This window comes from Rattus norvegicus, chromosome 2 (assembly GCF_021556685.1).
Source record: "Rattus norvegicus strain SHRSP/BbbUtx chromosome 2, alternate assembly SHRSP_T2T, whole genome shotgun sequence".
Taxonomy (NCBI): Eukaryota; Metazoa; Chordata; class Mammalia; order Rodentia; family Muridae; genus Rattus; species Rattus norvegicus.
Window position 1 is genome coordinate 71,471,553 of NC_141535.1, and position 10,713 is coordinate 71,482,265.

The window sequence follows — 10,713 nt, forward strand, 5'->3', positions numbered from 1 at the left end:
ATGGAACAGGCACTTTTGTCCAGTGGCTGCCTAGCCACAAAGTATTGCCTCACCAGGAGTAGAGATGTTCAAATTCTTCATTAAATCTGCCAAAGGGGAACTGTTAGGAGCAGGTATGTCTCAACAAAAAATAAATAATTTTAAATCTCAAATTTTGTGGATACCTGACATTTTTTAAAACCATCTGTCTATATAAGGTAATCTGAACTGTTGTCTCCATATCCTAAATTTTATCTTGAAAGTACTCTCACAAACTCAGAGTCATGACTTTGATATTTGAATCTTAACTCGCAGGTGTAATCAACTCAGAAGTTTGTAATGACAACAATAGAAGGATTGGCTCAAAACCTTGTACTTCTAAACTTTTTTGACAAATAAATTCTATACCCAAACAAAGATATGACTTAAGGTTACTTACCAAATGAGATTATGACTGTACAATTCAATCTAGCTAATTCCTCCCTGTTAAATTACAACCAATTTTAAATTCCTCATAAAAACAACTTTAGAATAACCACTTTCAGCACCCCCCGCCAAAGTCCAAGGAATTGGGGTGACAACTCTTCCATAACTTCTTCAAGCTGTACATGGCCTTTGAACTATCCTTGGGGGTAGGGGATAGGAAGAATGAAGCAAATGCTGTAGCCAATGTGTCCTGACTGGGCCCAGCTGAAAGTCCTTGAGACCAGGATTCCAAGTAGGCACACTCTGTAAAATATAACTCTCAAGACATAAGTTTAGAATCGAGATATCTTTTTGTTTGATTCTCCTGAATAAATTTTTCAGGCATTCTACCTCTATGAGGTAAATCTGTATGACTCTGTGAGGTTTCCAGAGACTAATCACACTTTTTAAAAGCACAAAGACAAAATATTTCTCCCAAAATACTGTGTTCCTTAGTCTGAAACCAGAAAGGCTTGTATCCTGCACTCTCTCTCCCAGAGTAATAATGTAACCATAAAGCTCAAAGTCACACCCATCATGAAGACTAAACAATTTTTTAAAAGGAAGTAAGCTAAACAATGAGCCTGATAGGCTTTTGTATTTTGTGATATCAGGAAATTAACCCAAAATTCCCGTGGAGCCCACGTTAAGAGAATCTGAGCTTCCTGTTGTGGTAAATATCAAAAGTAACCACAAACCCTCAGAAGCTGGCATCAAAGAGCCATATGGCCTTTAGCAGGGTAATTCATAAAACAAACCAAATACTTTCTATCAATTCCAATATCAATAAGCAACATATCAAATCAGGACTTTAGTCCAAAATATCTCAATGTGTCAAGCTCTCTACCCGGAGCCACAGATTTTTATTTAACCTCAATAATTTCTATAATATATGTCTGCATTCACTCTCCCTGGTGTTACAAACATTTATTACAACCCTCTACTTGGAGTTAGTGACCAATTTTTCCTATATAAATTCCGAACCATAGATAAAAATCCCCAGGTGATTCAGATAAGCTCTTACTCTCCTTAAAACAAACTTAAATACCTTCTATCAATTCTAAAAACAATAAGCAACTTAAAAACTCAGGACTTTAGCCCAAAATATATCCATCTGTTAAGCTCTCTACCTGGAGCCACAGATCTTTCTTTAACCTTAATAACTTCTATAATATATTTCTGCATTCACTTTCCTTGGTGTTACAGACATTAATCACAACTCTCTACTTGGAGATAGTGACTAATTTTTTCCTATCTAAGTTCTGAACTGTGGATGAAAATCCCCACCTGATTCAGGTAATCTCTTTACTCTCTTCCTTCTAAAAACAAACTTAATCACCTCTTAGTAACACCTGTAATTAATAAGTAGCTTGTCTAACTAGGATTTCAACCCAAAATTCCCATGGAGCCCAAGTTAAAAAGAATATGAGTATCCAGGAAGACTTTCTAAACAACTTTCTGTAAAAAGCAGCTTTTAAACTCTAACTCTCTGAGCTGCCATTACTTATCACACAGCAGGGCACCTACAGCCTGCCAGCCCAGGCTACTTCCCCATTTCTTTGTTTGAATTCCCACCCTTAAGATATCACATGACTTAACATGGCGCTGGCCTCCTCTTACTTAGCAAATAAAAACTTTCTCTCAACTCTTAGGATTACTAGTGGATTCTTGCCCATCACATTGGCTCACTATCTGTTGTTGTAAAAATATAATAATAATAACAATAATAACAATAATAACAATAATAATGTTGGTGTCTTTTACCTTACTAGGTCCAGCACCTCAGTGCCCCAAGATATCTGCTAGATATTTGGTGGAAAAACATTCCAACTCCTCGGTGTCCCAGAGTCTTCTGTCCCTGCACACTTTCCTACACTCAAACTGTCACTTAAAAGAACACACAACACAATAATCTTTGACCCAATTGCTAAGATATAATTGCCCACTTAAACATACAAAGCCCGGTACCATCCATCCCTTAGGAACATTAATAACAACCTGTAAATACACAGAGCAGAATCTTAACATCACCTGCCATGGCTTCTCACCCTCTCCTTTGTCTCATCTTATTTCTTATGATTAAGTAGCAATTTATCCATGGTACAATTTTAACTGGTTTTTGAGATTTGCAAGACAAAATCCCTACTGGAATAATATATTCTTGGTCACTTAAACTATAAAAAACCTTGGTTGAGATACTGAGCTGTTCAGGTGTTAAATATGGTACTTTCATAGTTCCATATACGTATTGGATATTGTTCTAAGTTATCTGGAGGAGACGACAATGTACATAAATATCTTGGTGTGTGTTACCTCTCAAATATATTTCTGATATTTATAAGGAATACATTTGAGAATGGTAGAAGATAATCAATGCTACATATTAAATACAAATAAAAATAAAGCAAATCATTTGTGACACTTTAATAGATTTGTTGAGTAGTGTTAACAACTCTTGAATGTTGGGAGTGATGCCCTTGAAGCCCTCCATTGTTGATGTTATTATTATGGTTAGAATTAAGTATGACTGGGTTCATGGAAAATCCCCAGCCAGTTGCAGAAGACTATTACAAATCTGGTGGTCAAAATGAATAATAGTGATGATGATGATGACATAATAATAATAATAGTAATATTAATAGTAATAGTAATATGATACGTCAAGATACCCAATGTGATGACCTATAACCTTTCTGAAAAACCAACATCCTGCTGAGTAGTAGATATGACAAACCTGTGACTTTTCTGACAACCTGCCAACATCAGCCTACTCCCTGACCACATGAATATTGTATCCTTGGCCTGCGTAAATGTTTCTTACTTCCCCCCCCTCCCTCTGTTACCCATGTTATGGTATAAATTCAGCCTTGGAGAAAAATAAAATTGTCGCCTTGATCAGACTCTTGTCTTGGCGTCCTTCTTCATGTCCCTTGTCCCCCATTCTCTTCCAGGTACACCCAACACCCTTCGCTAACAAAGGGGTCCCAGGTGCAGTTGTTTGGAGGTCTCCTGGAGGATTAGGTCATCCTGTGAATAGGCAGGCCTGTCTTCCTTGTTTGTAGGAGCCTTTGCTCCCCCTCAGAGCTTTGCTCCCCCTCAGAGCTTTTGCTCCACCCCCCTGAGCCTTTGCTCCCGCCGTGGGAGCCTTTGCTTCCCGGCTTCTGGCAACCATGGACTACCCGACCTTGGTTCAGAGGCTTGGTGTGTGTTTCTCACCGGACAATGCAGATCTCAGTGGTGAGTGATGGGACAAGCATTCTATAGTCAGCTTTTGTGACAGGACTCAGGGAGTCACTCAGGATCGAAGAATAGGGTTAAAATTTTTTTTTTAAAAAATCTTAGATTTTGTAGGAAATATTTGTCCATAGTTCCCCTAAGAGGGAACAATTGATACAAAAAATAGTGCAGAGTTAATGATTGTTTAATGGGTTGGCTAACCCTGTTGCTGACGTCTGCCCTCTGTAATGAATAAAACTTGTGTGCTTTTTGAGTTCAAGGTTGCCTTTCCCTGCATGGATGAGCAATCCCACGTAGTGTATTTAAAACCTTATACTCTCATGCTATTGCAGGGGTCACTTTGTCAATCTGTGCTCTGTGGGTGGCGCTCCTGAGGTAGGGCCACTATGGGGACTTACAACATTTTGGTGTACTTGCCAGGAACTGCGCTCCCCCCAGACTACAACTGTCGAGGAGATTGGAGGTAAGCTTGAGCAAATCTGTGTTTTGTGTTCTATGTTACTTTCTGTTTTGTCTCTGTGTCAGATCTCGTCTTTGTTTCATAGTGTCTTGTGTTGTCTGTGTCTGCTGTCTGAAGGGTTCAGGTCCCTTCAGAGAGGGGATAGAGTCCCCTCTGTGGTCGCTATGGGTCCCATGAGGGGCTTACAGCTGTGACAGGCAGATGTGCTAGTTGTTACAGGCCACAGGCACTAAAGGATGCTCTAGGAGGAGAAAGGAATCTAGAGGACACTCTGGTATTTCATTGGGAGGTGGAATCAGACAGTCCTCCTCATCCTGGAAGCAGCTAAGGTTAAGCTGCAGTTTGGACCAGGTACTGAAGGTATCAGGCATCTGTGGAAATTGGATATGATGCCTTCTCTTGGTCTTGTTTGTCTAGTTTGTTTTCTGTGGTATTGTCGAGTATCATTTGGCTTTTGTTTTGTTTTTGGACTTGGACTGATGACTGTGTTTAAAATCATGGACTGAAGACTGTGTTTGAAATCATGGAACTGTTTGCTTTGTTTGTCAAGGAGTTTTACTTGGTCCTCTTTGTGCTTAACTTGGAAATAATTTGCTTGAGAGAAATTGTTTTCTCCCCTGGGAGTTTTGTCTTTCTCTCTTGAGCCTCCTCCCCAAGGAGAGATGCCCCTCCTTTTGATCCCCTTGCCCTGAAAAAAAAAATCCAGTTGCTGCCTTCAGTGGCCAGACCTTCAAAACAGAAGGTCACAGAAGCTCCTTGCTCACAGAAGGAGAGTGTTCATTAAGAGAAGTTCTTTAAGGGAGCCTGCCTTATCTGCTGGCCCTATTCCAGGGGAGGAGTCAGTCTCCAACATTAAGTCACCTTCCCCATTAGTCGTCATCGACATAGAGAGTGCCTCTGATCCTACCCCTGCAGCAGTCAGTTCCTGCCCCTATGGTCAAAATGCCCCAGGTTGGGGGGCAGGGGAGCCCCTAAAGTAGTTTCAGAAAGAGTCTGCAGCAGACTGAGTAATTTTGTTTTGCCAGACAGAACAGGCTTTACTCTAGGATGATAAGAGAAAGTCTTGGCACCGGCTCTTCAGCCTACTCCAACTGGAGGCTGTGGCCAAGGTCAGGATGAATGTTTTCTTTTCCATGGCCCTCTAACCCAGTGAGACAGCTTGATGAAGGGCTACTACTGCAGTCCTGGGAGGGCTGTAGTTCTATTAAAAGTCAGTATTCCAGTGTTACCAATCTCTTTACTGGATGTAAGAGGCAGGAATCCCTGCTCAACTGTGACTCCTGCCTCAGGAATGGCAGCAGAAAGAGTCCTTATAGCCAGTTATCTCTAATTATAGCTTACTCTCTTGTACCTGAGGCTTCAATCGGATCACACCCACTTGGGCAAGCCTCCTTCAATACTCAGATGCTATTTTCTCCTGGTCTTTTGGCTCAAGGTCTCCAGACATGTGTGACAGCCTGGAAAAAACTTCCCCCCTAAAAGCAGATGAGCCATACAATTCTTTTGTCAGCCACTTGGCATCTAGCACCCAGGCCCTAACCATCTCTCCATCCTTTTGTTATTAGTTCTTACTGGAAGCCTAGTGATGTTTGGAGGCTGGGTCTTTTGAGAGGCAGAGCCACTGAGCTGACACTGAAGGGAGGTACTCCTTAAACAAAACCTAAGTCCAGAGAGACAGCCAGTAACAGACTTCAGCTGCCCCTCTGCTCGCCTTTCTGTTTCACAGGCACAAAGCTTGTGCTTGTTTTTGCACTGCCTTTTTTTGTCCCAAGAAAGCTTCCTCATTTAGCTGTGTGACTGAATGCTATTTATCACCTGATCTGGTTGTTCCACCAGCTCTCACTGAGCCACCCCCGAGCTTTCTTGCCTGGCCCCATTCCCCTGTTCTTAAGAATTTTATCACCTAATACACTGAGTTGTTTGACTTATAATGTCTCCCATCCTACTAGTATACATGTCCCAGATTCACGCTGTGAAGGTTGTAATTCTAAAACAAAGGGATGGTACATCTCCCTAAATATTAAATTTACCTCCGCGGTTTGAAACCAGGATTGGACATGTGGATATACTTAGGATCTTAGAATGTTTCAATTAGATGCTGATACAGGGATTATATTTACCATAAAATTGTTAAAAGAGCCTGTACATTTCTATTACCCGGCTTCGGGGCACTGATCCAAAGGAGCCCAGAGAAGCACTGAACACAGTGCAGGGCACACATGACTTCATCTACAGCCTGCAATCTATGGAGAGGAGCTGCTTTCTCAAAGAACTGCACCGCTTTGAGACCATTGCCATCACACAAGAAAAATTAGAAGCTCTACCACCCACTCCAGAACATGTATTCTGAGATATATATTCTACCTTTCATAGTGTTTGGCTTTTTGTATAACGCAATTATGATTGTTACATGAAACCAAATTGAATTGTCTATTGGAATTATTTTGTGAATATCAACAATGGCAATCAACATGTTATTTTTCCTTCTATGTATCAACATATTTAACTTTCAGTTATTGTTATTGTACTGTTCTGAGTTGGGGTTTGCTTATGTCTTTATTTTTTTCTGATGGTTATAATTCAGTGCTGAGGTTTCTCCAAATTATTTAAGATGTTTAACATCAGTGAAAATTGTATTTCCCTGCCTGGTGGCATCCCTTCTGTGATATTTCACGGTAAACATTTACAACCATATAAATTCATTCAATTTCCATATCTAACAAATATGAAGCAGTGTTTTAAGTATATCTGACTATTTTAATTTTGACTCACACTGTCTTTAAGAGTCAGAGGTTAATCAAAAAGAACAATTGTCTACCCCCCTCTTTTATGTAAACTGCATATGCGAACAATTTTATTTATTTCTGATTGGCTTTTTATCTTAAAATTTCCCAACTTTGAGCAATCACAGTAAATTCTGATTTGTAAGAAAAAGGCAGTATTTGGAAACTTCCTGTGTATTAGAATATGATTAAGGAGAACATGAAAAAGGTCAAAAAATGATTAAAAAAGAGAAAACAAAAAAGAGAAAAAGCTGAGAGCTGATATCAAAATTGGTTCTCCAACTCCCCTTGGTTGTCCACCCTGCTTCCCTCTCTGTTGAACCCCCTAGTAGGCCTTCTTTTGGTTATATCTTTTGGTACTTCAGCATTTAATTGTCTAACCATCTTTGTTAAAGAACAGGTAGATAATATAGTAGCAAAACCTATTCAGGTATATTATCATAGGCTAGCTATGGAGAATGCTTTGGTGATGGCCAAGCTCACCTACACATCTCCTCCCAGCCCAGGCAAGGACAATTTTGTCTTTTAGCCAAATGAGGCCAACATTCTTTTCTGCCTGCTGTCCTGATGTCTTTGCTGAAAAATCAACAAATCGTCACCCCTGCGTGCTGAGCTGGACAGTCATTGACTGGTAAGAGAGTGATATATTCACAAATAAAGGGCCTAAGACAGGGGGGCCGCCATTAGCTGCTGCCTTATCCCGTGACGGACCCTGGCCACAAGATTCTCTTGGCCATGTGACAAATATCACTCCAACCTAAGGCAAACGCAGTTCCCCAGGAGCTCATTCCAGGACAGCATGGCCATTTGGCCACCTTTTCCTTTGACTATAAGGAAGGGGGAGATGTTGAGAGTGATGCCTTTGAAGCCCTCCATTGTTGATGTTATTATTATGGTTAGAATTAAGTATGACTGGGTTCATGGAAAATCCCCAGCCAGTTGCAGAAGACTATTACAAATCTGGTGGTCAAAATGAATAATAGTGATGATGATGATGACATAATAATAATAATAGTAATATTAATAGTAATAGTAATATGATACGTCAAGATACCCAATGTGATGACCTATAACCTTTCTGAAAAACCAACATCCTGCTGAGTAGTAGATATGACAAACCTGTGACTTTTCTGACAACCTGCCAACATCAGCCTACTCCCTGACCACCCGAATATTGTGTCCTTGGCCTGCATAAATGTTTCTTACTTGCCCCCCTCCCTCTTTTACCCATGTTATGGTATAAATTCAGCCTTGGAGAAAAATAAAATTGTCGCCTTGATCAGACTCTTGTCTTGGCATCCTTCTTTGTGTCCCTTGTCCCCCATTCTTTTCCAGGTACCTCCGGACCCCCTCACTTACACTTGAATATCCCTATGTTTAAAATATTAAAAAAAATTAGCAGTTGTTGTGGGCAGCTTGGCAAAAAGGCGGGACCAAGACTCATGTTGCTGCTGATATCATTGTTGGATAAGTGGTCCTGAGTAATATAGTAATGCAATGATGAGCAATCCTTGAGGACTAATCTAGTAAGAAGAATTGCTACATTACCCCTGATTCAAACCTTGTCTCCATGTTCCTGCCTTTAGTTGAAGACCTGTCTTACTTAGTTGAGGGATTATAAATTGGAAGGATAAATAAATCGCTTCCTGCCCAAGATATTTGTGGCTATGTGTTTTACCACACCAGTAGAAACTATTGCTAGACAGGAAAAAATAAATTTTTTAAATCATAGTTAAAATATAAAAGCATCTCTAAAATAAACAAATTCTATTTTCCTGCCAACATCACTTCTTTTTTTTTATATAACTAAATGAATGTTCATTCATTCTATACATGTATTATGTTTTTATAAAGCCATAAAAGAATCTAACACGATGTCAAACTGCTCGAGAGCAGGCTCACTGGTGAAAACCATAACACAGAGTCCATTTCATACTAAAAAATATGGTAGAAACATTATTTTTTAATTCATTGACTGGGGCTTCTCACAACTGCCAGAAATTTCATTAGAAATCTTGGATAAAGTTGCATGTAAAGACAAGAACATATTTAGTTTTGTTTTTTGTCATTTGTTTGTTTATTTAATTAATTTATTTTTACACTCCAGATTTTATTCCCCTCCCAGTCCAACCACAACAGTTCCACATCCCATACCTCCACCCCACTTCTCCCAGTTTCTACAACGATGTCCCCACCACAACCAAAGGACTCAAAGGGGGGACCCTAGATGAAATGCCCTACAGTAGGGAGAGGGAACGTTTTGAACCCATCTCCAGCAGAAAGACAGGGCATCAAGTGCGGGATTTGGGTTGCTATCCCAACCCATAATTCTTCCTGTCTGAAAGAAATACAGGAATGGAAATGGAGAAGAGCCTGAGGAAAAGAAGTTACAGTGACAGGCCCAGGGTGAGATCCAGTTCAAGGGGAGGCTGACACCTGACACCATTACTGAGGCTATGTGGCACTCACAAAAAGGGACCTATTGTGACTGCCCTCCAAAATACCCAACAAGCAGCTGAAAGTATCAGATGCAGATATGTGCACCCAACCAATGAACAGAAGCTGCTGTCCCCTGCGGTTGAATTAAGGAAAAGCTGAAGGAAGCTGAGGAGGAGGGCTACCCTGTAGGAGAACTAGCAGTCTCAATTAACCTAGACCCCTGAGATCTCAGGCTTTGGATCACCAACCAAGCAGCATACACCAGCTGAGATGAGGTCTCCAACATATACAGCAGAGGACTGTCTGGTCTGGGTTCAGTAACAAAAGATGTACCTAATCCTCAAGAACATTTCTAGTTTTATATATCACAGAATCACTATTCCTGAGAAATGTACCTGCTCAAAAACTAAATATTCCTTTACAACTGTAATTTAGTAAGAGTATTAAAACTATTTTACTGAATCTATTTATATAAATACACATTTTTAAAATTTTTATTCAAAGATAAATAAAGTTGATTTGAACTAAATGGTATAAATTAAAGAAAATATAACATATGTGGGTTTCATCATATTCCTCAATAAGTGAAAAGCTGAACAGAAATAGAGAGAATACCGATTTCCCAACTCACACATTTTCTGATAATTTCTCAATAGCATTTTTTCAGCCAAGCATAGCAATTTGGTTTTTAAATGTGGAATATGTGCTAGCATCACACTTCACACTAATAAATGCAGAAGCACAACAAGAAAATTGGTAATGTGCCTTGTTATCATTTTGGTAGCTAAACATGGGAAGAATATTTAAGATCTTCATCTCCTAATCCACAGATGCCAATATTGTCTATGTATAACTGTACTAAAATGAAGATTTTGTGCTTATTTCTGTTTTCCTCCATCTCAGGTGCTAACTAATAGCAGGGTTTTATTTGTAAATTCTGAATTACATATTCTATGATAACCAATAAATAATATATGTCAACATAGGAACTTTGTTTTTGTAAGAAAAGCTTTAGAATATTTAAATGAAGAAATAATAATCAACGGATTAAACTATAGAATCTTTGCAATAGCATTCAGAGATAATGCCTTATTAATTGTAAAATTACATTAAAAATAAATTGACAAGGGTAAGTTATTGAAGGCAACTACAAAATCCTGAAAGAAGTCTTAAATAGTATCCTATAATTAACAATTAGGACCCTTTTACTCAAAAAGTTATTGTTGAATATATTTGATAGAGTGCTGTATAATTTTGTCATCAATGATAAAACTTAGAAAAACTTGTTTAGAGAATAATATTTTAGCTTCATACAGCAATTGAAAACATATCATCTTTAGGGAGACTGCA

At 39.2% G+C, this 10,713-nt stretch overlaps 1 long non-coding RNA gene across 1 annotated transcript; it reads left to right on the forward strand.

The window, feature by feature from the left end:
• Positions 1-3,502: 3,502 nt before the first annotated feature.
• On the forward strand, positions 3,503-8,181 carry LOC147996127 (uncharacterized). Its single transcript, XR_015671187.1, has 3 exons — positions 3,503-3,681; positions 4,102-4,144; positions 6,324-8,181. It is a non-coding gene; the product is annotated as an uncharacterized LOC147996127 (long non-coding RNA).
• The last annotated feature ends 2,532 nt before the right edge of the window (positions 8,182-10,713 follow it).